A 25,820-nucleotide genomic window follows, 5' to 3' on the forward strand; every position below is an offset into this window, starting at 1 on the left:
GGGCGGGGTGGGGCGGGGTGGGGTGGGGGTGTGTGAGGGTGTGTGTGCGGTGGCTGTGGCGGCGCCGCTCCCGCTCAGCCGGAGCCGCCGCTGGGGCCGCGCGCCGCTCCCGGCCCCCTCCCCCCGCGCTCGCTGCGCTCCGAATCAAAATAGAGCGACAATATGGCGGCGGCCGCCCCAGCATCGCGAGACCGCGCCGCGAGCGCTAACGGGGATGCGCCGCGCGCCAATGGGCGCCGGGGCGGGGGCAGCGCGGGGGCGGGGCCTCCTCAGGCTCCGCCCGCGGGGCGGGGCGGGAGTGGGGGCGGCGGCGCCGCCTCAGCGCTGCCGGAGCACCGGCGGGACGGCAGCGGGACACGGGGATGCGCGGGAACGCACAGCGGCCCCTTCCTGCGCTGCCGCCACTGCTCCGCCGGGCCCGGCGCCGGAGGAGGGAGAGGGGGAAGCGGCGGTGGTGGGTAGGTGGGCTGCCCGCCTGGAAAGCGAGCAGGGTCTGAAATGGCTGAGGAAGGAAGGGCAGCATCTGCAAGGGGAAAAAAACCCTAAGAAAATGATTATTAATTGAAGCCCTCCCACCCCCCCAGTTTATATTCGAAACAGTTGTTTCGAGGGATTTGCCAGATGCTTTCTAGCAGAAATAGCAGCCCTTTCTCCACTTTACACAGAGTACGTGATTTCCATCATCCCTCTGAGGTAGAGCTCTAACTAATTATCTCCCCAAAATGCCGCCAGGCGCGCGGAGCCCGGTATGCTGGTGAATCCCTCTTCCCCTCTCAGCTCCACCAACACCTGCAGAAGGGGTCCCTGGCCCAGTCCACGACAGACATCCTTAATTTTAGCGGGGTATCCAAGCAGGTCTTTGTATTTCTGTAATTTGGGAAGTTTTGTCTTAAATGAAAAGACAAGTTTCTCATGATTTTGTAAAATCATCCAGTAAATCAGATGGGTTTCAGGGTTGTGATACCTTATACTGTCTACTTCTTGCTCTTCCTGAATTTCCTTTCTCCCTGCAGTGAGCAGGTGCTGTCCATGTTTTCTAACAATGGACAGTCCATCCATCCATTCTTGTGTCATTTTACTCTGAAAAATACAGTCAGACACAAAAATAATTTTAAAGTAATGTTTATCATCTGTAGCAAAGGGAAACTGTCTGAAACCCTACAACCTAGAATGGGCCTGGAATGGGCCATTGCAAGGAATGGGATGTGCTGAAGCTTTCATTTCCCCCTACAGTGGGACTGTGCTGGAATCAATAGAGAGAAAGATTTTCTCCGCCACCTTAAGTCCCAGAGGCACCAGTAATTTCCAGCACACGCCAGTGTGTGAAAGGTACTACAAAATGGCCAGGCCATAATAATTTGAAACCATAAAACTGTCCCTTGCGGTACCCATTTCAGTGGTGTGACAAGAGAGAGCTGCACTTTCTCTGCAAGACCTCAGCTGTTAGACTGGACAATTAACAATTGCAACAGCAAATGACATAAACTAATAAAAAAATCTAGTATCCTGTAGGCAGGAACTAAATTACTTGTGACAATTTAGGCTAAATGTTCTGTTACAAGAAATAAAGTAAACTTTGCCATTGAAACAATGGATATTTGCAGCAATGATTGAAAATACATTTTATGAATGAAATCATTAACAAGTGAAAAAAATCCCTCTCAACCGCATTTAGTTAAAGCTGTCAGAATCCCAAGGGCAGCAACTGCAAGGACTGACTGCTTGGAGTAGGCAGGGAGAGAGAGAATACTACACCAAGGAGTCTAATAGTGAGTTGTTATGCTGTGGGGGAGAGGGGGAAATAGAAAAAAGGAGAAGAGGAAGACATTTTTTTTTCCCTCACAAAATCTGTAAATGTAGGGGGGGGGGTGTGTATGTATATAGATTCCAGTAAGAATCAGTTGTTTTCATAAGCTGCAACGGAGAAGTCTGCAGTTCTTTTGTACATCAGCAGCATGGATCATGAAACACACGTGTCCAAAGCTTCTTACTCAGCCTTTCTTGTGTCAAGCTTATACAGGGTTGAGAATCACTGATACTTGTTTGTTCATTGTAAACAAAACAGTATTTTCCCAAACTGAGACAGAAATTATTATGAGACAGTCCATTACGAAAATAAGTAATGGGGCATCTAGAAAGAAGATGCAGTGGGAACATCAGATCGCAGCTGTACCAGGGTTTGCCTCACTCTAAATGTCCAGGTACATTAATCAAACCTTTCTCTTTCACGACCTGTGCTGTAGGCAGTTCGTGGTCTGCCTGGTCCTTGCTCAAGCACCCTGCTCTTCAGCAATTCCAGCACAACTGTTTCAAACTTTGTTAAGCCATTCCTGACCTTTCAGACAGATAGGATGATATACTTACACAAATACTTAGTTTATTTTGCTAAGTCTAATACCAAGTTAAATATTTGACCCTTTTGCCTACAGTTGCTAAAACAGGGATTTACCACAGGAAAGTGAGACCACCTCTCAGTGTGCTATCAGCAGAATTTACTGCAATGCTTAAGCACTGGGATCATGTGAGTGAGCTGTACCATCCCTTCCCCCCTTTTCCAGGCTCCCCACACCACATCTATGTCTCAGCCCGTTGCTAAAGTAGCTCTTCTCTCCTCCTATAGCAGCTAATTTTGAATCAGTTTTTAACACCTTTGCAAAATCAAAAAACCAGCTATTTAGGAAATTAGGTTTTTGTACTGAGATTCAGAAATGAACTGTTTCCCTATATATCTGAAACAAGAACTAGGCAGATCTATCTAACAGTAAATTCTGTGTGTAACTCTTACTGTGGGGCAAATCAAAGCTCAGTCACCAATGAGGCACAGGCCTTGGTTCTTTCCCTGAAGATTTTAGAGATTACCCACCTTTTTGCCATAAAAAGTATGAGTTCATGTTTTTTAAACCTTCATCAGACTGTTTATATTTTTCCCTGCTAGAAAATGAACTCTTAAATAGGATTGGGGAATTATTCTAACCATATTGTAAGAAAAGCTATTTCTACAAAGTACAGTCAATTTCATTAGCTTGCTACTGACAATTCTGATGCTGAAATTTCCTGAAAACGCTCTTTAGAAAAAGTAAGAGAATGAGTCCAGTTAAAATCCACAACAACTGGCATAATTATTTCTGAAATTGAGTTTAAAAGTCATCTTCCACAGCAGAAGAAGGTAGCATTGGCAGCTTTAATGACACTTTTCCATTGAACATTGAACTGGCAATTTATTTTTTGTTCTTCTAGATAGGAGGTCTGTCAGTCCTATTGGGAAGGTGACAAAAACAGAAGTAGCATTCAGTGGCCAAGGACAGTCCTTGCAAGCTCCTAGTCTGAGGCTGCAACCACAGCTTCTCCTACAAAAACAATTAGAATTTAAATTAATGACATGACAAGGAAATACAGAAATTCACTTTATTTCACAAGAAATTTCACACGCTGTACTTCTCCCATTCCATGTGGAAGTTACCAGCTGTGTGCAGTTACGAAAAGCTGTTGTGCCCTGATGTTTTTCTTTGCAATCTGCAGAACACAAAAAGCTCCTGCTATTAATGTTGAGACTCCCTCCTCCCTTTCCAGGTTGCTGCCATCCTTTCTGAAAGATAGCACCAGCTTTTTCACTTCCTAACAGCTCATCTATTTAGGAGTAGAGCGCAAACATGACATTTGAGATAAGGATGTGATTAAGAGGTGCCTTAGTGGTTCATGAGTTCTAGCAGCTTCACAAGATTTGGATAAGGCCTTTGCTGAAGGAAAATCCATTGAGATTTTGAGGACAGCCAGCCTACCAAGGCTTTTCAATTGTAAAAGCATAGGGACCTGTGTTACAGTGGAGAATTATTGTAATCTGTTTATTAAAATGACATACAGAAATAGCATGCTTTTGAGACTTGGTAAGTTTGTTTTGTTTAATGCAGTAAAAAACCACACTTGTTTATATTGATCATGAGCATCTTAGGAGAATGTTTACACTTGAAGGAAGATATCTTTGTCTACCCAAAGCAATTCTGAAGTTTTTTTCAAAAATTGTTTTAAAACTGGGAAAGATGGTCATATTAAATTAATCATATGAGTAAGTAGGGAAGAGTGCATCCTTGGCACATCTTTCAGTGCTCTGAATAAGAGAATTAAAAGTGTGTGAATAAAAGCTCATATGTTCATATGACATACAATTGAGTCAGTATCTACTAGGGAGATAAATTTAGTATTACTTAATGATCCCATAAACCTTTTTTATTAAACTATTTTATGATAATTCAGTGACATAAAATATAAAAAGCCAAGACCATTTGAGGCTTCAAAATACTTCAGGAGAAACACAGATTATGTTTCTTTCCAAATCCACTGTTTCCTATGCTTTGTGGGAAATGGAGTAGAAAGTAATGATAAAAATTTATTTCCACTTTTCTTAAGATTTATATAATACTGGTATATAGTTGCTGCATGTCTCTAGGGTCTTGATCAGCAAGACACCTTTAGTCTCTTGCTAAAGTCCATCTTTATTTGAATACCTTTCAATCACTTGCTTAAACTTTATGCTGTGTTGAAACCTGAGACAAAGAAAGGGTTTAAGTGTTTCTGGGCAGGTATAACTTGCTGAGTTGAGACAGGAAACCTACCTTGAAGTCCAAACAAATGACTTCCCTGTTCTAGATACAAATCAGGCATGAATATTTTTATAGTAAAAACCCTTGCAGAATGTCTTACAGCTCTTTCTTTTCCTAGCTACTGATTTTAACCTCTTCTGTCTCAGTGACTTCAGCCACATCCCTTTCCTTTACACATTTTATAAATGTGAGAAGTGAGAGTGCAAACTGCAATATACTTAATCTTATTATATGTTAACATGCAAGGTGCAATAATTATATTGTGTTTAAATTTCCCTAAATGTGCAGGAGGCTGTTGGTAGGCGGCTAGTATATTTTAAAAAACCTGAAGTACTCTCTAAACCTAAATGTTTCATGGTATTAGATTTGTCCGTCTTCTTCTGGCCTTCTGCCCCACTGCTGTAATTACCTTATCACCCAATAATAAAACTCTCTGAACAAATCCTGTGCCTGCTATTAAGGAAAATTAAAGCTTAGTACAAATTCTCTGCATTCTTTCTTCTCTTTAGCAGCAGTACTTGACAGCTTGCATGGTACAAATGAAACAACAAAGCCCTTAAGCCATCCCACATTGAAAAAAAAGGCTATTCAGGGCTTTCTAATGCTGATAGGTATCAGAGTCAATTTTGAAGAAGAGGGGTACTGGATCCCCCTTTTCAGTGGAAAACTCACTGCTGTAACAAAACAGAATCGGTCATGTGAGCTTATATATGCACTGTACCAGTTTGTTTCCTTCTGGGTCTCATGCAAGCCCTTGTAAGGAGAAGGCAGCTCTGATTCCAGGTCCATTATGTCCTAGAACTGTCTGAGATTGCCAGCAGAAGTGAAAATTGCAGGAATACATTTCACTATGTAACCAGTTGTCCTCTAGCTAGTCCATCAGAATCCTCAAGTTCCTGTTCTACTTGTGTGACTTTCGAGTTCCAGATTGAGCTATGTGTCTGTCATAATTTCCCATGGTTTCACCTTTCTGTGGGAAAAGATCACTTGTGTGTACCCACAGTTAAAAATGTTTCCGTATCATAGGACAAAACATTAAGAAATACTAAACTTCCAAATCATCAGTGCACTAGCAGTAAGAAAGGTCATCTCTTTGCCAAGGTAAAATTCTCAATACAACTAGGAAAACCAATACAGAAAAGAAGGTGGTCATTTGTGAAAACAATCAGCTACCACCGCAGCTGTTTTCAGCTATGACAATGTCACACAGAGATAGAAGAGGAAATTGTGGTAAGTTTGTTAGGAGATGCATGACATACATATTTAAAGGAATGCATTCACGTCCAAAAATTTTAGTGTTCACTTGTTAGCACTTTTTTCATCTCAAGATCATCTGATACATAACAAAATACCTTAAAACTCCACAAAGCTCTGTTCTTCTTTCAAGAGGGCATCCATTCTACAAAATACACACAGCCTTCTAGATCACAGCCCAGAAACTGTAACCCCAGCTAAGCCAAACACAAATTTGTACTTAGATTTAGGCATAGGAAAGTTTTGTTGGCTTTATTCAACTCGCTTAAAATTAAGCATATGTTTTAACACTTTACTGGATTAGGGCCCATGTCAGCAAAATAAATTTCTTGGGAAGAAGTAATAAAAATGTAGCTTGCAGTGAGGGACAGCAGAACCATTCACAGTTACAGAAGCTTTAAAACACTGGCTGGTATTTATATATTTAGAAAAGAAATCAGGCGTTAAACAAAACATTTTCAATAGCAAACTAATTAGTCTGCTACAGAAGCACTTTTTTAAAAATTTTCATTTGAAGAAAAACTTTTTTTGCATCCTTGCATCCTCAAAAGCAAATTGATTTGCACATCAAGGAAAAACACATTTTGCAAGCACAAGTTTCAAATGCAATTTTCCCACTGTTTAGTAACAGCCTCGCCGTTCCAGATATACCATTGCATTCCCTGGAGAAGAGGACAGACAGGAGGCCAAGCTTTTTAAGCACAGTTTCATTACACACATGCACCTGAATTTGCTCATTCAGGTGTACATAATTGCAAATACACTATAAATGTCAGCTAACTAATTCTCTTGCATGCATTGTGCACTGATGTGTATTTATTTTTAATGCTAAGAATCTCTCTGAATATTTGATGTTGTAGGTCTGTCCTTTAGAGAGAACTTACATCATTCTCAAAACCAAAAGGAATACAATTCTACCAGACTGTGTCCATGTTAATTTTAATTTTTCCAGCAAAACCTTTCTGTTGCTAACAACAGTGGCGCAAAGTATGAATTCTAGTGTAGCTATGGCATTTAAAGCACAGGGCTATCTGTCATCGTTCAGAACTGCTCTATCTTGTGTGAAGGGCCACACACCCTTCAGGAAACACAGACCAGGGAGGGGCAGTGCTGGACTTGCCCTCTATGCAATGAAGCAACACTTGGATTGAATTGAGCTCTGTCTTGGGTGGATGATGAGCAAGTCAAGAGTTTATGGGTTGGGTTTAAAGAGCAGACTGGTAAGGGTGACCCTGTGTGGGTGTTTGCTGCAGGCCATCTGATCATTGGGAGGAAGTAGATGAGGCCTTTTACAGGCAGTTGGAAGCAGCCACAAAGTCACAGGCATTGGTTCTTGTGGGGGACTTCAACCACCTTGACATCTGCAGGAGGAACAATATGGTAAAGCACAAACAGTCCAGAAGGTTTCTGGAAAGCGTTGACCACAACTTCCTGACACAGGTGGTGGAAGAAAAAACAAGTAATGGTGAGCTGTTCGACCACGTACTAACAAAGAGGGAAGGCTTTGCTGCAGATGTGAGGGTTGGGGGCAGCCTTGGCTACAGCGGCCATGAGATTGAGTGTGTTGCATGGAGGAAGAAAGGCAGCAAGTAAGAGTGAACTGTGCACTTCAGGAGAGCTAACTTTCAGTGGCCTTCTTGGAAGAATCCCATGGGAACCGGTCCTGTAGGGAATATGGTTCCAAGACAGCTAGTCAATATTCAAGCACCACTTCCTCCAACCTCAAGGACAGTGTATCCTTAAGAGCAAGGATCATAGAATCATACAGGTTGGAAAAGACCTCTTGGATCATTGAGTCCAACTGTTAACTATCACTCACAAGTCCAGCATTAAACCTTGTCCATAAGCACCAGATCTACATATTTTTTGAATTTCAAGAGACAATTCTGTCACTTCCCTGGGTGGCCTGTTCCAATCCTTGACGACCCTTTCACTAAAGAAATTTTTCCTAATATCCAATTTAAATCTCCACTGGTGCAACTTGAGGCCATTTCCTCTTATCCTATCACTTGTTACCTGGGAGAAGAAATCAACCCCCCTGTCTATAGCCTCATTTAAGGTAGTCATAAAGTGTGATAAACCTCCATTTCTCCAGACTAAACAGCCCCTGCTCCCTCAGCTGTTCCTCGTAGGACTTGTGCTCCAGATCCTTCACCAGTTTTATTTGCAGAAATTGATGCATGGCAAGTTCCACCTGAACATAATGAACTTCTTTACTGTGCAGGTGACTGAGCACTGGAACAGGTTACCCAGAGAGGTTGTGAAGTCTCCCTCCTGGTGATATTCAAGAAGTGTCTGGACACAATCCTGTGCCATGTGTTCTAGGATGACCCTCCTTGAGCAGGGAGGTTGGACCAGATGACCCCCTGTGGTCCCTTCCAACCTGACCCAACTCTATGATTTTGTGATTCTGTATTTTGAAGCACCAGTGGTCACAGCAGGACTCTGCATTAATACTTATGCTGTTCCCAGAAGCAGTGGAACTGTACCAGGAACCCTCTCACTAATATCCTTGCACAGAAAATGTGTTAGACTTCCACAGTAAGTGTAATCTACTCCTTTAGCATTGCTTCACACCTGAATCAGCAGGCAATGAATGTGCATTGTATTTTCTGCCTTTTCAAAGGGAAAAACCTTTATTCAGAAAACATCATAATTTGTTTTCAAATTAGGTCTTTTACTGATCTTTAGTAGCTCTGTCCTTATAGCCAGTCTTCCAAAAGTGCAAGGTTGCTGAGTGCACAACCTGCAAGTGTTTGTGCTCATTCTGCATTCCCAGCTACAGCCCCAGAGCCCATTGAACAGTTTCAGATAGACACATTTCTAGTTCAGGATTTTTTCAGAAAATAAGTGTCTGGGCTGACAGTGGTGTCCTTACAAAAGGGAAGAATGAAGATGGATCTAATCTCACCCTTTTGACACATGAGGGAATCCATTGGAAACACCAGCCTTGAGACACAGGCAAAACAGGTTTCATTACTCCACTGTTAATAAATTCCTGATTTGATGGGGTTTCACAGATCTGGATCCACAATCCTCTTTTCATATCTTATTTGCATGGCCCACTGCTTAGTGAAGACCTGGTCATGGTCCCAATGCCCTACAGAATAAACAAACAAACAAACAAACATTAAACAGTAAATGTATTGACTGCATGAAACTTATGAGACCACAGATGGCAAGAAAAAATGGTTCCAAAGGAATGTTTTGTCCATTAAAAAAAAAAAAAATCCAGCCTTCTTCCTACCTCTTATGTCAGAGGTTGCCTTTTCTTCAAAATTCACCTCTTCACCAACTCTTCTGAGGTCCTGTGTTGATTTCTGTAGTGTTGTATACAGATACCATTAATCAGGTTAAAGTTTTTAATAGTTTTTAAAATTGCACACTTCTAGTAAACCCCAGAGCCACCTGTTCAGCTGGACATAAGCACTGTGCAATCCGTAATATCGTGGATAATAATGACACATATGAGTCACGTCTCAGTTCCACTGTATGGCTGTCATCTGCTACTGTTGAACAGGAGACCTGAATTAGAATTGTGCAGGTTTTGTGTTGAGACAGGACTGCAAAGAAGCCTTAGCACTCACCTGCACATTGACTGAGAGTGTGGGAGAAAGGAAAGTTTGATTTGTTGGCAACAGCAGCAATGTTGGTGCTAAGTCAAGCTGAGCAGCCAAGCTAAGATGTGCTGACCTGTAAGAGAAACCAGCCCCGGGGAGCAGGCTAAGGTATGGCATGGCCGGAATCACAGTTCAGGTTCACCAACAGTTAACTCAGCCCTGTGTATTTAAAAGAGCTGTAGTAATGGAACCATAAAAACTCCCACCAGTTGAGATCTCAGTTTGGGAGCTTCCTAATGCATGACATATTTTAAAGTTTAATCATCAGCCCTTCTCCAAGCAGAACTCCTACTCATTTCAGTTAATCTTTGTCAGAATCTGTCCCAGTAGTAGGCAATGCTCTGCAGTAAAAGCAAAAATAAGTTTCTAATCACAGAAATGAAGTTCTGAAATAGTCTTCTACCAGTACTGGTGAGTGAAAACTAGTTTAAAAATGTAATAAAATGTAATAAACATGTATTATTGCAGCTTCATGGAACAATGTGCAATGAAGCATAGAGGTCTCATCTGGTTCAATTTCCTGACTACCAAAATCCAGTACCTAGTAGTAATCTGAAATTTGTACATGCATTGAACTGTTATTGATTAAAATAATTGTCACTAAATATTTATTTTAGCGAGACCATCATCCTCAGGAAAAAAAAAAAAAAAGAGAAGGTTTAAACCAATGTTAGTAACTTTTTTTATACATGATTTTTCAGCTTGCTTATAAATACTTGATGCCCAAAAGCATAAACAGACTTCGTTTCTAATTTAGAAAGTTTCATCTTAATTTTTAGGAGTAGTATTTCCATCCAGAAATCTCGCTACAGTGCTATGCACAAATTTTCGTTCTGAATAAGTAAGGCCTACAAAGGCAATGAATGTATTAAATGCCAAAGAACCTGTGCATTTTTGAGGCAATAAATATTCAAGTAATTAGTGTGTTTCAAGTATGATTAGTACTCATAGGAACTTTGGGATTTTACAAATCGGTACTTTAATATCTAAACTAGCTTTTATGCGTCAGCTTATATAGGAGAGAAGAAACTCCAAAATAAAATACAGGAAAGGACTCAGAAAAGAAAGCAGGTTTTAGTTATTGTTTTGATTATGATTATCCTAATCCTGAAAAAAAACCCAAAGGAAGATCACAGCAAAATAAAAACAGGTGTGAAAACTGTTAAACGACAGTGTTAGGATAACACAGCTGAGACTCATGTATAAAGAACAAGTAACACATGTGCTGCACAAGAGTTGAGTATTAAAATATCTAAGTCAAGATGTCCTAAATAATTGGTTTCTTTTTGGTTGTTCATCTGTGATAAAACATTAATTTATCCAGGTTTTAGTTTATGAATGTGTAAGTCATTAATTTTGAGTTGTGATTTCATCTAATTTAATCTACAGCCTTTCTCATACCTGCAGCATAAGTAAATTTGTAGTTTGCAGCTTAGACAATGCAGCTTCAAAAAAAGAATTACACAGAACACATGGCCATGTAACTGGGCAATTTAACTACAAGTGCTCTCTGTTTCTTTGAGGCATGACAAATTATAAAAGAAAATTATATATATGTAGTCACCATGAAGCAATGTAGTCATGAAAAAACAATACTGGGTATCATTTCAGAGCAGAACCAAACAGAAATATTGTAAAAGGAAGGAGAAAAAATTGTAGCAAAGTGTGTAATTTTCTGCTGAAATGAAAGAACATGCAACCTTCAATGATGCAATAAAATAATAGTGTACAGTGTTAAAATACCATGCATTGCAATAAAGGAGTTGGCTTGCAGATACTACACCTACGTTTCCTGTAAGGTGTTTTGTATTGTAGTTGTCTCTCTCAGAATAAGAACTTTCATGGATATCTTGGGAGAAACAGTGCCTTTTATTCATATGGATTTGTAATTATTCCTAGAGAAACAGTAAAAAGTGGACAATTTTGAAACTGGAATAATTTTATAAAACTTTTGAAGAAAAAAATTGGGGTATTACATTGGGAAGTACTTTTAGCAGTATTGTGGTGGCATGACTTCTAGGCACTGAAATTAGGCTGAAAATAGCTATTGAAATACAGTAGAGTTGCAGTATCCATATCAGTTTATGTCTTCTTCAGATAATCCAGTGCCCTTCCTTTAAATATGCAGATCACTGTGTTCAAATGTACTCTTAAAACATTTTGCTGAGCAGAGCTCCAGTGTCCCTGTAATGTAGCTGGCAGAGATACCTTCTGATATGGTTACCTGGCTAAGTATTAAGTTCATACAACTTTTAAGCTTTGTACTTATAGGAAAATATCAGTAGTTTGAAAAAAAAACCAAACACCACCTTGTTTAAGAAACCAGTTATGTATATTAAGAAGCCTCATTACTGTGTTTTTTAAACAAATAATAAACTTTTTAAACTCCACAAAAGTCAGCAGAGCTGTGAGCATTAATTCCTGGTTTAGTGCTAGGTAAGAGAGCATTTCAAATGTAAATCTGAAGGCTCTTGGTCCTTGACCTGGTGGAGCTGACTAGTGTAGATTGTAGTGAGGTCTTGTGTTCATGGCATAATAACTCCAGGTATTATTGGGCAAAATTGCAGCCAGCATCATCCTGGCTGCAATGCTATGCCAGACCACCCTGTGCAAGCAGGAACTCTTCCATCTGCCTTATAATAACCCATGCAGAAGTTGAGGCAGGAACACAAAGCTGCAGGAAGTATCAAGCACAGCTACAACCACAGCTGGCTCTACAGCCCATCTCAAAATAGAGCCCTCATTAATGAAGATAATTTTATGAGCAGAGTTCTTTCCTGTCTCTACTCAACACATGGTACCTGGACTGTGGTGGCAACAGGTGCCTTAAAGATACCCTACTTAAGAGTGATCAACAGATACTGAAAGCAGTACCATGTGTCTTTTAATCACACTGCATAATGCACAGCAGTTACCTGTGTGTGATCTAAAGCAAATACTGTTTATATTCCTGCCCTGGCAAGGTAAAGGGGGCATTGTCATATCTTTATGGTAAAAACAGAGAATAAGAAGTAAGCAACAGGTTTCTGTCAGGTGTAATGCCTGAAATACTGTTAATAAAAGTCATTTACTGAGGATTGTAATTCCTAACATTTTAGTTCTGTAGGAAGATGTCTACCTTTAAAGTATTTACTTATTCCTGTGGTAAGAAAATTAAGTGCCATCCACCTAACTCAGGTGAGTTAGGTGAATGAAAAGGCAAGCACTAGGACAGCACAGCAACAACCTGATTTGTTACAAGCAAATCTATGTGTAGAAAAACCTCTCCAAAACCACAAACAGCAGCAGAATTAACCTGGGCAAAGGCCGGGTCCTTCCCCCTGCTGCAAAACAGGTTCCTTGGAATGCATGAAGAAAACCTGGTCCTGAATGGAAGCACACTGGGAGCACGGAGCCATTGCCTTTTGGCATGCATACAACACAAAACAACCTGAAAACAGAACCCCCCCTTGTCTCAACAACAGCAAAAGCTGGGAAGTAGGTCAAATGCAACACTGCATTATTTCAAAATGCATAACAGTTCCATTGCATGAACATTTTTTTCTCTTCCATGATACTCTCAATGTAACATTTCTCCCTTCTACTAGAAAAAATTACAACTATTACTAGAATTCCTTTAGTTTCCAATATGTGGAAAACAAAAGAAATTAAATATTCTACTCATGTTTACTGGCTTATTTCTACCAGGGTATTCTCCCTAGTAAGTTCCACTCTTCCACTAAGTTTCAATCTGAGATTGAAATTTATGAACAAACAACTGTCCTTGTTATTTGTGCTTCTATGTTTCCCTTTAAAACTCAAAACCTCTGCCTTTTAATTTTGTGGAGGTTTTTTTTTTCTTATTAACAGCTTATTTAAAACATTTCTACTGAGGGCCAGTTCTTGCTGATCACTCACATTAGTTTGTTTCAGTTCTTTGTTTCAAAAGTGCCTAGCTGGTCCATGTTCTCATCTTCATGAAATGATCCTTTTCTAAAACAGGAAGAACTTCAGAGTAAGCAGTGTCATATTAGGCTTTACAAAGAAGAGTAAAGTCAGCAAGATACAGAAAGTAATCTTGCCCTGCTCAGCACTGACTTAAGTGAACCTTTCTAGACAGTGAGTGCAACAAAAGCATTGCAATAGCTGGAGTAGTTCACACAGTTCCACCTTTGGAGACATCTACAAAGAGCTTAATGTACAAACATGTGTCAGGAATGCTGTAGGGTATAGTTCATCCCTCAGGGAATAGATTAAAATGCTTCTCTAAGTCCCTCTCCAGGCCTATTTCTATTACATGGAATTCTGGTTATACAATAAAAATGTGTATTTAAAATGCAAATGTTTTTATTAGTTTATCATTATTTTTATCTTTGTGATCAACTCCTTTATCTATTTAAAACACTACCATGTTAGAGACATGCAAAAGAATGCTGTCCAATGTAAACAGAAAAAAGATCTGCATTCTTACAGAGTTCTATGGCTCACAAAAGGTTATACCTCTCTTCTCTACATCTTCCTTCAGAGTAACAGGTGATAAAGGAACAAGTCACTTCATTTTTTAATGTTATTTTTCATAACATTAATTTTTTAATGTTAGTTGGTATTAGAAATTATTATCTCAGGCATTATTAGTCAGAAGACTGGTTGACAAGTATCCCAGTTCCTGTATTCCAGTTTATAAAAAAGGATTGGAAAGGATCGCCTGGTTCATCAAGACTGTGTCCCTGTTATCAGAGTCAGCCTTGTAGTCTGTAATTTATCAAACTTCAATTTGTTTGCAAAGTTCTGTCTTAAAATGCTACTTCCATTATACTGACTAGGCAGCTGTTCCCCTCTCCTCTGATGTTTCAAAATTTCTGACGTTTTCTAAATATATTTATTTAGGGCAGTTTGTACTACTTCACTCTTGTGCCAGCACTGACTTTCATGTTAAATGTCAACTTTCTGTCCACCAGAGACGGAGATAGCAATCCTAACCTCTCTTTGATTTTAGGTTAAATTTTTTTTGCCTCTTCTTTACCCAGTCCATTAGACACCTTTCATTTTCTTCTACTAATTTTCATCTTTAATACATTAATTTTTCTTTTCCTTGATGTGTTTTTCAACATCCAAAGCAGTTGGTTCTAATGCTTTCCTTATCAGCAAGACCTTTACCACTGGTAAAGACATATACCTCATCACTATGATATAATCTATTCCTAAAGTATATGTTGGATCTTATTTGAAATTTTTCTCAATATCTTTGATTATATTTCCTTCAATATTTACCAGTCTTGCAGAGGGTTGAGATATGATCAATGGATCCAACTGTTTACATTGTAGTCTTGCTTCATCCTAATTATAGGCACATGTTTGCTATTTATGCCCTTTCCTTACTATCTGACCAAGTCAGAGCCTCTTATTCAAAATCTTTACTTTTGGATCCCATTTCACATGCTAGTTCTTCAAATATAGCGATTATTTTAATTTATTATCTCTGCCCCGCCCTTCAAATGAGCATATTCAGGTCTTTCAACTTTGCTGCTATCTTAGGTGTTCTCATTTTCATTTCTCAGTGTTGAACGCCCTTCTCCTTAAATGATGTATTTCTCAATAGCTTAGAGGCAATACAATTTCTTACCTCTACTTTTACTCTCTTTACTTGTTTCCATGCGCTCTCTCTCCTCAAATTGTTGGTTATCAGCCCTTATTTAAACCAGCGGACACAGCTCCATTTTGTGTAGTAGCCTACAGCACTCACCAGGAAGGAATCGACTAGGATGTGGAGTCTCCTCAGCCAGGGAGGGTCCAAGTCATTCCTACATGCATGCTCTGATCACCCATGCCACCACAGGAAATTCTAATGTAGGGCCTCCTGCATCCCACCCGGTTCCTGAGTTACTGCATAGTTCAAACAAAAAAACCCCCTTCTTCTTGGCACCCAAAGTGGAAGAAGAAAGAAAAAGCTTGTGTTTAGAGCCCAGTGTCAGAGGTTTTGGCAGAGGTGATGTCTGAGGTGTAGTCCCCAGGCTGGTAGTGCATTTCACTCTGAGGGAGAGCAGTACATTGCACTGGCTGTCTGTACCAGCTCTTTATGGATCAGATGCACAGAAGTGGATGTTCCAAGATGAGATTCACAACAAAACCCTGAATGAATGGTAAATCTCAATCCCATTCACAGTTCAGTGCCAATGATGGTGAGGAAGAGAGAAACCTGCCATTGTGGTGTAAATTAGCCTACCTTCAGATAGAGAGGCAGGCAAAGAAACTTACCAAATTACTTCATTAGCAACAATTTGCTGATAAAACAAATTCAACAGAACTTAAAGAGAAGCTTTATGGCTGTGGACTACATGACTTTTCTAACCACTTCAAAATCCCTAACCTCTGCAGCTTGCCTGTCTGTAAAGGAGCAGTATCACCCTAGCAGACTTTATGTAACTGCTACTCAATATTGCATTAAGCTTCCTCCATCTGACATGTAAAACTTCCACCTGCTCAGTCACCCAAGTCCTGACTTGAACTAATGACTTTTGATACTGCTGGGCTATATTTGCTCCCAGCAGGCTGATAACAAAGTGTACAGAGGATTACCTGATCCAATTTATGCTATAGTCTGAGATGATAATTATTTTACACTGGCTGGTTTTACTTAGCAGGAGAATCAGTTTAAGTTTGTTGCTGTCTAGAGAAGAAGGAAAATGCAAATGCAGTGAGAAATCCATGTGCTGTGGTGTTTTAAAATACCAGAGAGCCACTACTGTATCATTAGCTATAATTTTAAGCTTTGACAATGCTGTTAATGAGCCTTGGTATTTTGTCATCACTGTACTATTTGAAAAAATCTGTTCCTCTCCATTGGCTTCTTCTTTCATCTCTGTGGTTGGCAGCCTTGTTATTTGTTTTTCTCTCTAATGGAAATTCTAGAACTACTGGTAGAAAGAAAAGTATCGCCATGAAAAAGACACGATTCTCCCTCCTTAAACACATCTCTCTTTCTCTCTGTTTAAAAATTAAGACTTTACAATGTAAATGAACACTGCTTCCTCCCCCTCCCAATTTGTTCCAAAGGCAACAGGAGCTTTTAAGACCTGTTTCTCCCTAGACTTACCACTGATATAATTTTGCGTCACTGTGAAAAGTTTGTTTCTGTCCACTCCTTTTTTGCACAGAGGTGTCTTCACAAATCTCCTGTTATCAGGCAGTGCTGAGAGTAGAGCAACTGTGGAGTCTCTAAATGCCAGGAAAGATGATCGAGTTTGCAGTGATAATGTGGAGGAATAAACAAAACATTGTAGCATGCTTTAAAGATTCATTCCTGCACTGCATTTGAGCATTTTCTGTGCCTGATCCACACAAAATAAGTATAATAGGCCAGCAAGTACAAGATAAGTCTGTGTATTCCACTAGGGCAGAATAAAGCAGCTCACAGGCTTTCTGTTTAAGCAATTGTAATGCCCTGGTTACCAGGGAGGCTTCCAAGCTTCTGAATCTGGCAATTTTTTTTACTACTGTTATGCTTATTCAATCTTGCATTATTTTATTTAATCTTTGATCTATGCTCTAATCTCCCCCGCCCCTCCCTTAATGCATGTCCTGTTCCTGCTACTGTGTGCAGAATCAGCTTTCTGGGTGTTTCCTCAAAACATACCACACAGCTCACCTTGCTACATGTAGATAACTCCATCTGCTCCAAAACAACTTGTATCTAAAGAGAAATGGAGAGACAAAGAGCTCCATTCACCTTGCTAGAAGTTGGTCACTGGAAATCCATACCAGCAGATCCACAGACCAAAAGATCCTTGAAAAAAGTGGATCTGGCACTGCTGTGCTGAATTCAGTGTATCCATGTGAAACCAAGCCTCTCAGATGACCAGGGATACCTACCTGGGGAATTCAGGTTGGGGTTATGAGGAAGCAGCTGTGGAGAAGCTCAACTGCACCAGTGGCAGCCATCCTGAGCAGATGACAGCAGAACTAGAAAACCCTGGTTTTTCACCCGGGCTTCCTCAGGTGTGTTTTGTGGATGGCTCATTAAATTCCACTTCAGCAATGTTTTGCACTTTTCTTTTTGTATGTGGCACTGTACCAAAGGAGCAACATTTTTTAGTCAGTCTAGGAACTGCAGAAGAGAGGTGGGGTAGAATGTGGCAGCATGACCCTGGCTTCTCCTGCCTCCCAGGTCGTATAGGGGTGTGCACTCAGCAGGGATTTTACCCACAGTGCAAGGGTCCAGTCCCCAGTGGATACCCTAAATTCAGTTCTTCCAATGAGCAACTGGATACTTCAGTTCTGATTCACAGCTAATTGGATAACCAAAAGAATAAGCACAAACCTTGTAGGTGGCTTTAAGCCTATCCTTGGGACTTTGACTGGGGTGTGAAAATTTCCCAGAAAATTTAGAAAACAGAAGTTCAGGAAAAATGAGAAGGCATCATGCAGAAAATGACACAAAGTCATGTGCCTGAGTGCTAGATTTCATCATCAGGGCTCCAATTTAGATTACAAGTTTGGTGATACTTTAGGTAACCACACAATCCATTATTCCTAAAGTTCTCCTGCCCCCGGTCTCAGGAAGAACATGAACAACAGGTAGATAGGATTAAAACAAGTAGTGTGTAATGAAAGCCAACTTATTCTGTTGATATTAGCAAGGACTTCACATGGAAAGATTTTATCTTGTCAGAGGAAGAGTTTTGTGCCCAGGTTACTTCTAAACTGTAGCATACATCTATGTTCCATACAGAATGGTGTGTCTGTAACCAAGGGCCAGAATGAGTATTTAAGAGAGAAAACATAAACATATCAATGTGAAAGAAAAGGACTGGGGAATAAGAAAAATAGTTTGCTTTCCATTCCTAGAGGCACAATGAAACTAAGTGCTTTGCATGAGCTACCCTGTCAATAGCTTAAAAAGATTAGGAGCAGGGCATTCTTTTTGTGCACGCGACCTTTTCAGCAGCTTGGCAAATAAAATAAATAAAGAGAATAGGCCAACCCCAGAGGTGGGTTTATATTTAAACACAAAGTTTACATTCAAGTTCCTAGGAGAAGAGTTGGAACAATGTGATGTAAGCTTGGATCTTCTAATTAAGATCAAATTGCATAGTATTTTTAGACTTTAAAACTACATGTTTTGACCCAAAATGCAGTTCAAGTTTTCTTTTCTCTTGGATCTATTGTGAATTATTAGCACTTGACATTCTATAAACTGGGCCTGGCATAGACTTCAATGGACATAAACCCAGAGTCAGAGTGGGGCTGCTGGGTTGGTTTTTTTCTCTTTTCAGTAAACACAGATTTATAACGTGCCAAAAATTCTACAGATCCCTTCAGTCCAAAGTCAAGGGGGAGGCTTTCAAAACATTCTAGGCTTTTTTATTTGAGCCACCTCGTAGCTTTTTGTGTAGGCATTCCTTCCCAGCAAATAGCACAAGAGCTAGCATGCTGAACAAATAAATACAAAAAGGTTACTGAGTGTATAACACTTTCCCTCCAAGCAGCCTTCTACCTTGCATGCACACACTGCAGGTTTGAATCGTAAGTGTAATTTAATTCCCACAAAACAAACCAAACACGGCCTGCAAGGATTCAGAAAAAAAATATTATTGAGTCATGGCAACTTGTTTCATGCATGAGCTTACTGAAGATATAAAGGCTCCAAAAATAACTTCTGCTTGTTGAAACCTTCGTTTAAACCTCAGCTTAACATTCACAAGGAGCTCCTGTGCATCTTGACCCCTCCACAAGGAAAGATTGAAAGATTACTCATGGAAACAGCAAGTTCATCTTCTTGTGAGATTTTCTGACTTGCAGTAAGTTTCTAATAAATGTACCTAGCCCTAGTGGCATCTTGTTCATTGCTCTGGTTTTACACCTGAGGCAAACATGAGGCAATTAGGCAAATAGTCCTGTGCAGTAAGGTAAGGTTTTTTTCCCTAATCTTAAACATGTAAGGCAGAGTTAATCTCTTTAAAAGTGAAAAAACCAAACAGTTCTAACAAAAAAGTTGCTTTGGACATGCTTTTTGTTAGCATACATCATGTTTCACTTACAGTGTTACAAAGCCATGCCTCTCAGTCTCAAAAACCAAGCTCACTTTTTCATAACTTGCCTTCTCTGAAGCAGGTAAACAAATCCAAGGAATTAAAACTACCTGCCACTTAGCCTAAGTGGACTTGGTTCACTGTAGTAGAAAGATGAACCTTTGTGCCATAAAAGTGATATACTTTTGGGCTCCTAAGGACTACACCAGCAGTTTTCAGCTTAAAAAAAGAGAGAAATAGAAGCATCATTACAACAGTGTTTCACAGTACCATATCCATCCACAAGGTTCACAGCCAGTTCAAGTCCAATGAGAAGTGGTGATCTGGAGCACACTATGCATTGTCATGCAGCAAAAGCCACTTCCTCATGTACATGCCCAGCGCCCTGTTCCGGCTTGCCAGGAAGAGAGGTGAATGGGTTAAACCTCTATTTCCACTGCTTCTCAATGACGTTATATGAAGGCTGAAGGTCTAAATGAAGTTTTTCTAAGGTTTTATGTCAGACCTTGGCTTCTTTTTTTTTTTAAATATGGTTCACAAATAGAATTCAATCTTTGGAAAAAATATTTTTGTAGAGCTTAAAACATAGGTGGTTAGAAGAATCTGACCTAGATTTGAAGATTTCATGTGGAATTGATAAAAAGCAGACTCTTCTTGCCTTTTCTTCCTGCTGTGAAAGTGGCACTGGGAATTCACTGGATGTGACAAAGATCCTTTATCTATTACCTAAGCACATTCACCATCTCCTCTTTCTCCAAGAGACCATTCTGTCCACATGTCTGCTTGTTTGGATGGTGGACATCATTGATAGGGCAGGTGTGACTGGCAGAGGAAATTCTCTATTGCAGCAGTCACACAATATGATACACCCAGTGACAGCCTTGGAGACAGTGGCTGTATGCACAGGAAATCCTTAATGTTTAGGGTTTGTTGTTACACTTTCCCATGAAACCAGAAATGAAAGAAGACATAGTTACCAAAAACCTTTTTTACTTGGCCTTATGATCTAGAAATTCACTGTTAATCTGGGACTTGAAAAGAATTAGTAATACATCAGATGATACAGGTATGTATAAATCCTAAACTTTTAATTATCTCTGTATTCACTCCTATACTGTGAATTTTCAGAATAAGGACTGGTAGGGACCTATCACAGTGCAGCACAGACATTTAGAAGAAGTGGTATCCTTGGTTAAGGGATGGGGATGTATCTTAAGGATGTGAGATCTAACACATTTCTTGCCTGTCAGTAAATGTACATACTGCCACTAGTATCTTGGGACAGATTTCTCACCTCCTTTGCCATGTTAGTGTTGTTCAATGATTTCTCGCACTACTTTCTCTACATTAGTTTTAGGTTTCATTTATTTTCTCACCTTGTGTATTTCCCAAGGCTCAAGCTGCTATTCTTCCATTAAACAACAAAAATATTATTTTAATTTTCCATTCTCTCTCCATTTGTCTTCTGTTCTCAACTTCATTTCTTCCCACTGTGTTTTCTACTTCCCATTTCTCTGTCTCAGTTCCTGGTCTCCATCTCATCCCAGTCTGTAATCTTGGCTTCTTTTCCTTCTCTCACCCCTTGCTTTCACAGCCTCTCTTCTTGACTTTAGCTCAGTCCATTGTCACTTCAACTAGCCTGCTAAGCTCTCTGAGGATACATAAATATATATGCACACACACTTTGTTGCCTGATAGCCATAGCTTATCTTGGGGTTCCCCCCATTCTCCATTACTATTTCACCTGAACTTTGGGACTCGTAAATGGGCTAAGGAGGCTGGTTCTGAAAGTGCCCTTAAAAAAACCCCTCACTTTTCCCCTTCCACAGACTGCAGCTTTTGCCTGTCAGAGTTGTCTTTCAACCTGTTAGCATACAGATAACCTGCTCCCCAATCTGCTGTACCGTGGTGGTAGAAGTCTCTCCTCAAGTGGTACCTTACACAATAACCACATTCAAAGGAATGTGTGGGAAACACATACTTTTTCCCAAGATGAGATTTTCTGGGGTTTCTGACCCATGCAAACAAAGCATTAGCTATGAAATAGGCTAGTCCATCGTTCACATGAGTTCTTGTTGCCTCTCTTAAATGATCCAAGTCATCTGCTTGGGTTTGTCCACTTGCTGCCTCGCTGTGTCCTCAAGCCCTGGACTCCCTGGAAAGGCTCTACTCTGCCTGGCTGCAGTGGGAGCATCCCTACTACCATGACTACAAATGCCCATTGCTATCTTGCCATGTTCATCTCAGCTATTCAGAAATGAAGGCCACCCCAAGAAGAATTAGTAGCCCCCAAATCGATCCTTTGAGCTCAGTGTAAATACAGCCGGGCGGGAGAGAGAGCTGGATCTAGTCCTTAATCAGGCAGTGAGCACAGTAGTGTAGCTAAGTATAGAAGCCACTTAGTTTACAGTACAGTGACCCAATAATTATGCAAGATAATACTGTATGCACTTAGCTCGCCTGTACCATTCAGAGCACTTGCCAATAATACACGAGCATATTGCATTATCTCCTTCCCCAGCTCAGGGCTCTCTACAAACAGTTTGTTTTTCTCCCAAGATTGCTGGAGCTATGGCACAGAGCGCTGTCTAGGTATATTTAACCCCACGGATCATTCCAACGTGCTTCTTTAAAAGAAGATCATATTGTTTTTCCTGCTTTCCATTTTTGTAAGCCTAGGCTTTGGCCAGAGGGTACTCTACATATCTGGCTGTAAATAGACTGCTTGGAGCCAAGCAATGTGGTGCCTTGACTAATTTCAGCATTCACTTAAGCTAAATTATTTACGATACTCTCTGCACAGGCTTTTCTCTGTTGTTGTTGTTGTTTTAATGTTGTAATCTCAGCCAGAATAAAGGCATAATTTGCATGCATTTTCAGCTACTGCAGTAGCTAACACATGGCTCTGAAAACTGAAGCCAACTACAATATATTCAAAGTTTGAACTGAGTGGCCAGAAAAGGGAAATCTTGACATGCCACTAAATCACGTCCCTAATGGTGAGAAAGCTTAACATTTTTACTTAAGCAGCTGAAACAACATCAGAAACATTTTCCAATGATACAGTTATTCGCTTGTATCGAGCTCATCACCTTTGCTGCAAGAACGTAAATCAGGAGGATGTTAAGCTGTGAACGGTCTATTTTCACCTCTCTGCTGATATTATGAGTCCAAGTTCATCACCAGCAGAGCGCATCTCCATAGTCAGGAGAATGTAAAACACCGCACAGGCAGAGGGAAGAAATACAGCTGCGTTTTAAGGAGCCTCTGAGTTTCCAGCAGGCACAAGGCATAACAGATAAGAAAGAGAATAAAAGTTAGAAGGGAGCGCAGAGCAGAGAGGTACCTCCTTCTGCACCAGCTGGTGGCTTGCCAAAGAAAACAGCAGAAGTGGGGATTAGAGTTTGCAAGGTTGCGCATTAGAAGAGGGCTACCTATTCCCTGCCTTTTCTCCTCTGAAAGGCTGCCATGTGGGGAGAAACATTCCTTTTATTATTTATGGGGACAGCCACTGTTGTTTATTATGCTCATGTTACTATGCTACATGCCAAGTACAGGCCCTCTTTTTCACAGAGAGGTTTTTCTTTATACAGAGGGGGGGGGGGGAAAAAGAAATGTAACACGCCCCCCCCCCCCCCCCCCCCCCCCCCCCCCCCCCCATTTGTAGGATTGGTGAGGAAATTAAAGTCAGGGTAGTTAAAGGAGGTCTTTCTACAGAGTTGTGATTTTGCTTAGAAAGGTGGCAGAAGCAGAGCATTGCAGTGGCCTGACACCATCGTGCTCTGAGGGATTAGCAGGAGATCTGCTTCAAGAGCATTTCTGTTTGTCCCAGCACTGCTCAAGCAATCACATCCCTTAACAGCCCAAGGAGTGGAGAACTCACAGCAGAAGAAAGATTAAACAACCCATAATCTGAACATCAGTATTTGTACAGCTTGTAGGAGATGGATATTTTTCCCCCACTCTGGGTTTGGAGCAATGTTGATAGGAAAGAAAGAAAAACAAGTCTATTCCTCACCCCCTTTTTATATTTTCAAGGCAGCTGAAGGACAGCTGACCTATTTTCTGAGTTCAGCAATAGAGCAGGCTGATCACTTCTTTGTGCCTGTCCCTTGAAGCATGTTTAATACTGAAAGGCCTGGCCCTGGTCAGTGACTGCAAAGGAGGAAACCCTCGGCTGCGCTTGGACTGCAGCCTTTGTACTGAATGCAGGCAAGGATTTGAAACAATCCACTGAATGCAAAGTAAATCCCAAGGCAAAGGGAAGGGAAACCAAGCAACAGTACTTTCTGTGGTAGATGGCAGTTCACAAACTGCCTACAGCTGGGGGAAATTGCTAGTTCAATTCTCCCATGTTTAATGTGATTACTGGTACTGGTTCATAGGCTTAATGTCATTCCTTTGAATTCCTTTCCACTAACAAAACAATCAAACAGAAAAAAGGTGCTATAAAATCTCTTTCAAAATACAGAATATAAAAGTATTTTTCAAACAAGGAAACTTCACTCATTCTGTCTTCAGGGTTTTTCTTATTTTTAACCAAATTATACACAGAAAAATCTTATTCTGAAGAATAGATCTGACATGTTGTAAGAAAGGAAGAGAACTCTTTCTGCTTTCCCAATGGGTTTTTTAAAGATGACACTGACAGATGCTCCTTGAGTTTAGAATCTAGGAATTAAATATTTGGATATAGGAGACAGCAGCAAGATAATATATTTGCAGTGGCCAGGTAAAAACCTGACTTAGTTGGATGGTGAGAGAGTACAACTCTGTCCTATGAACAAAGCTCCAGACTTCAGCATTGCAGCTCCCACACAGAAGCTTGGCTCTTCCAGGAAGGGATAAGAGAGCAAACACATTAAAAGAGCAAAAAGACCCCTATCTCACACATAATTTTTCAGACTTTAGCCTTAAAATACAGGATACAGCCACTTAGTTCTGTTTCAGAAACTGTTTATTGCTTTACAATTGGCGTAGAAGAAGATGCTGAGCAAACATTTTCCTGTTTACCAGCAACATAAATACCATGTGACAACAGCAATACTTCAGGTGGAACCTTTTTCTTTACTGGGCATGGTTTGAGTCACAGGACAATTCCCAAGAGCCAAAAGAAACATACCATAAAGAAATATAGTCCAACAAATTGCATTTTTTGTGCTACAAGGCTGCTATATAACCACTGTAAACAAGCTATAGGTTTAACAAGCCAATTTACCCTTGTTTGCAGTAAGTTGCTGAGCTTACTTGGATTTCATCCTTAATATAGTATTAATAGTTGTTGCAAACAATGTATTTAATGCCTTCTCAAGGCAGGTTATTGAATCAAAAAGAATGATAACTTTCCGTGCCCTTTCAGACTTGCCATGGCAAATTTTGCAGATGTGGTTTCTTTCATGGAAAGAACATGGATGTTCTATTTTTTGTTTTTCTCATAAAGAAGCAGAAACAATTGCTTTGTTGTAAACAAAGCATCTGATATAAGGCAATGCAATACTGCTCTCCTAGTGCCTGTACTGCCCTCCAATCCTGTTGCAGAATGCGGTTTTACTTGCTGATTTTATTACCTGTTAAATATATATTTTCTGTCACTGAGACTGTCCATCTGACTTAGTTTACAGCTCACTCTGCAGCTACTTCATTATTTAAACATTTATAATTCTGTTTGCCAATGATTGTCTCCCTGTTTCCAATTTGTTAATTAACATTTATAACATATCTGATTATATTTTACTTATTGTTTGCTTAATTTACATTGAATAAACCATAAACTGGTCTTACCAGTTATCAGTTTAGCTCATTACAGGATTCATGTTATGCCATTGTTGACATAAAGCCACAGTTAATGATGCATTTCATTCCCTTCAGCTTCACCACCATGGCAGGCATGGAGTTATTCTCCTGCTGTTGGTATCCCTGACTGCACAGCCCTGTCCAAGCCAGACATTATTCAGCAGGTTTAGAGACGAATTATTTTCCAGAGATCTTTTTTGCATCATCATCATATTCTTTCATCCCCTCTCTGTCCTCACCTAATGAGCATCACACCAAGTCCATTAGCTTCCAGGGAATTACTTTTATTTATATCAGGAGACATCTGGGCTTTGTGATCTCTACCCTCCTGCTGCATCCCAACACTCATGTCTCACTCCAGTGCCCCAGCAGTCTTAGTTTCTTTACCCCTTCATTTCCTCCTTCTTCAGGCTTACTTCTGGCTTTCCCCACTTGTTTTACCAGCTGAGCCCTCACAGTCCTGCCCAGCGCCACTTTTACTGCAAAACCATTGACCCCTGTGTTATTCAGTCCTGACATTTCTACCTGCATTCCTTCTACTCAACCAC

The 25,820-nt window shown here is 40.3% G+C and overlaps 1 long non-coding RNA gene across 2 annotated transcripts in view; it reads right to left on the reverse strand.

The window, feature by feature from the left end:
- Positions 1-3,162: 3,162 nt before the first annotated feature.
- Positions 3,163-25,820, reverse strand: part of LOC138107243 (uncharacterized) — a 35,654-nt gene continuing 12,996 nt past the window's right edge. The window contains exons 2-4 of one of the 2 annotated variants that reach the window (XR_011149345.1): positions 9,100-9,172; positions 8,764-8,952; positions 3,163-3,347 (exon numbers count right to left, since the gene is read on the reverse strand). This is a non-coding gene — a long non-coding RNA (uncharacterized lncRNA). Of the gene's footprint in view, positions 3,348-8,410; positions 8,953-9,099; positions 9,173-25,820 lie in introns of those variants that run through there. The other variant, XR_011149344.1, reaches the window with a different exon arrangement.

The sequence above is a fragment of the Aphelocoma coerulescens genome, chromosome 3, assembly GCF_041296385.1.
Source record: "Aphelocoma coerulescens isolate FSJ_1873_10779 chromosome 3, UR_Acoe_1.0, whole genome shotgun sequence".
Classification (NCBI taxonomy): Eukaryota; Metazoa; Chordata; class Aves; order Passeriformes; family Corvidae; genus Aphelocoma; species Aphelocoma coerulescens.